This window comes from Amblyomma americanum, chromosome 7 (genome assembly GCF_052857255.1).
Source record: "Amblyomma americanum isolate KBUSLIRL-KWMA chromosome 7, ASM5285725v1, whole genome shotgun sequence".
Classification (NCBI taxonomy): Eukaryota; Metazoa; Arthropoda; class Arachnida; order Ixodida; family Ixodidae; genus Amblyomma; species Amblyomma americanum.
Window position 1 is genome coordinate 68,159,308 of NC_135503.1, and position 3,398 is coordinate 68,162,705.

Consider the following 3,398-nt stretch of genomic DNA (forward strand, 5'->3'; position numbering starts at 1 on the left):
CTGCGGCTCAGCCGGGTTGGCTGCAGGAGGCCACCACGTGGCGGCCGGTGAGGACCGCGGAGAAACTGCTACAGGGTAGCAGCGCGGCGGGGTGCGCTGAACACCGCCGTTTCCGGCGGCGCGCAGGAGCTGTCAGCAGGGGCGTCAGCGGGCTGGCGCACAAGGACCGGCGGCCGTGTCAAGGATCACGGGAAGCGGGCCTGGCCGTACCTCCGGGGGCGGCGTCAGGACAGCAGCAGGGGGGAAACGCTGAAGACCGCCATGGAAGACGGCGCGTCGGGGCCCCGCACGCACCAGTGCGCGCGGTAAGGGCGGAGGGCAGCAGGGAAGCCGCGCTCACGTCCAGGGCAGCACAGCAGGCGTCGAGGTGGTGAACGAGCCGCCGCCAACGTCGTCAGCTGAGCCGGCTGCTGGGGGGTGTCAGGAACATGGGCCGTCGCCGCTGCAGCTGACGACGACGGCTCGAAGAGGCTCTCCCGGCGGGCGAGGGTTACCCAGCCGCCGAAGTGGCCGCCAGCTGCCGCCGGGTAAGTAGGCCTACGTGGAGTAGGGCGAAGGGCGCCTACGCGGGCGACGGGTCGGCGGGGCGGCCTAGTAGCTCCTTGGGAGGGGCGCCGGACGGCGCTGGGCGCGCTCGGTGCTCTTGCCGATCGTCCAAAGGGCGGGCAGGAGGGTGCACCGGGCGCGGCTGAGGCCAGACTGCGTCGTCGAAGAGAACGAACGCGTCTTGGGAGGAGAGGCAGGAGACATCCGCTCTCCTCGAAGGTCCAGAACTTGATGCTTCTTTCCAGTCTGGCGCAGCCGCACGCCAGCAAAGTGGAGAGGGCATCACTCAACACTACTAACAAAGTTACGCTCTCTCCATGCGTAATCAAGGGCTATTTCTCCCAGCTTCTCGAAACGTGCATGGTGCGCACGGGCGAGATTCTTACCGCACCGCGCTGGCTTTCCAAGTCTGCCGATTTTTCAGCCTTCGGAGGTCTTTCTTATTCAAGCTTTGATGCTCGCATTTTGCGAGTGTCTACGCATGCGCGCAATGGATACAAGCGCGAGTTTGGAGTTCGGTGAGAGAAGGTAGCAGCATCCTTTCGGACAGGTTCCATAACAAAGCGGTATTTAAGAACTTTAAAAGGCGCCACATCGACCGGTACCGTGAAGGCAATTTTGTGATTTACCACTAACGCCCTCCTGTCTAACAAAATCTCCCTGAGGCGCAGTGCGCTTCGTTTTTCAGCTGCACCATTTTCGCTTTTTCACCGAGAAAAGTATTCCCCATTCTTCTTTTTGTTTTCTGAGTTGCATTTTTCTTCTTCATCTCTTTGTTTCAAGTCTGCCTTTCGCAGTAGCCCCTCTAAGCCATGAGTGGATTCAGTGAAGTATTACGGAACTGGACTCATAGCCACTGTCCACGCGTGACAAAATGGATTAATCGCTAGCGTATGTTCGGCAAGATGCTCCACGCAGCCTTCATGTTGCCGTGTCTCATTTGGCTTCACTCGCCAAGCCTCGTCGCAGAACAGAAATCTGGTGCATTTAAAGCGTTCCCGCATTTCTGTTTGGCTATTCAAAATACGCGGGACTAAAATATTTCTCATCTAATAGTAATGGAATAATATCCGTTTTGCCTTGTAAATCTTCGATTTTATTCGCACACCCAAAATTAAAGTAAGAATGAGCGAACTTATGCATCTTTACTGGCCTTTATTTCTGAAGAGGAAATGGATCTGTATGGTATACAAAGCGCATGCCATGTGTAAGAGACAACGTGTGCATTCTGCTATTGCAAACGTGCAGTGGTCGATCTCGCGGCTGCCAGCGTCGCGGTAGCAGAGGAGCATGGACTGCAGAAGTCTTGTTACACACAGCACGATGTCTCTTATAGGATGCCGTTATTCTTCCAGAGATCAATAAACTCCGTTCCAGAAAGCTTGTCGTAAATCTTTTTTTCCATTCTTGCATTCATATCTTCTGAGAAGTTATTCTTCCAGTCTCCTACAGCACCTTTGCGCATGAAGGTCGTTTTCTTAGGGTACTTCGGCGAAATTCGCACGTAGTGCTTAATCCCAGGAGAGATGTTCTCGTCGTCTGTGCCCAGTTGATTCTCGAAAAACTCCTTCATTTTGCCAGCTGTGTCATCCTTCATGTAGTCTATTGAGCTAAGTCTCAGGACCCGGTCCGAAAGCTCTGGTTCTTGGAGGAGTGTTCGGTGGTATTCATCTCCCAGGAAAGCTGCCAGCTTTAATGAAATAATATTTTATCTCTCTCTCTGCCAGCTTTAGCACTTGACTCTTTGTGTCGGCCTTGATATCCTCGTATGGCATGAGCAGCACGTTTGGGTAGTTACGGTGGGCATACCAAGAAAGGATGTAATCGAAATAGTCGCCACAATCATTGGCGCCTTGAAGGAAGACTTCAAAGTAGTCTTCAAATTTTCCATCAGTAAAATCGTACCATGTGAGAGCTTTCGTGTGATAAAAGAAGGACACGCATGTCTTTGGGATTCCTTCAGACCCACACGTACTTCGCTCTGGGACTCTTCGGTATCAAACCGTAGTTAAGGTGGGATTTGATAAGCCCAGGACGTACCATTTTCTCCACATCTTCGGCCCCGAGCATCTCGATGAAGGGCGAGTTTCTGCAGAATTCTAGCCCACTGGCAGCTGGCGCACCGCCGTGATAAATGAGGTAGCCGATCTGTTGTAGCCATATTGTTCTGCTTTTTGGAAATGTGACGAGGAAGGTGTCACCCGCTCTGGGTTCATATTGCAATGCCGAGCGGAAGAGTTAGAGATGTATCGGCTTAACGTGTGGCCGTCTATGACTTGGTACACGGGTCCTCGAAGCGGTCTCACTTCCATGGCGTGCTGGGAATTGATACGTTCGGTTGTTGCAGAGAACGAATCGGTGAGCCTAGAAAAGAAAGAGACAAGAAATCGGTTGCTTTGGGCTTTGCTTGGATTTGAGCCCGGTTTTTTGCGGCATTACGATATGTGACCTTAAGGCTGCTTATATTCAGGTCTTGAGGACTCAAATATAGCTTTTTGGCGAATCACTACACTTGTGACCTTTGCCGTTCCGTCATTTAGAACCAGAAATGAGAGTAATTAAACTAGTGTATGAAATCACAGTAATTCAATTATGTCGCACGGTAACTTGTTATATATTTAATCACTTTCTTTAATAATTTGGTCATGAACGATTTATTTTGTGAAAGCGATTTCGCAGGAAAAGGTTTGGCTTGGTTTATGGGTGTTTAACGTCCCAAAGCGACTCAGGCCATTAGGGACGCAGTAGTGAAGGGCTCCGGAAATTTCTACCACCTGAGGTTCTCTTACATGCACGGACATCGCACAGCACACGGGCCTCTAGAATTTCGCCTCCATCGAAATTCGACCGCC

At 51.9% G+C, this 3,398-nt stretch overlaps 1 pseudogene; it reads right to left on the reverse strand.

Annotated features, from left to right (window-relative positions):
• Window positions 1–1,876: 1,876 nt before the first annotated feature.
• Window positions 1,877–2,858, reverse strand: LOC144097491 (amine sulfotransferase-like; annotated as a pseudogene).
• Between the last annotated feature and the right edge of the window lie 540 nt (window positions 2,859–3,398).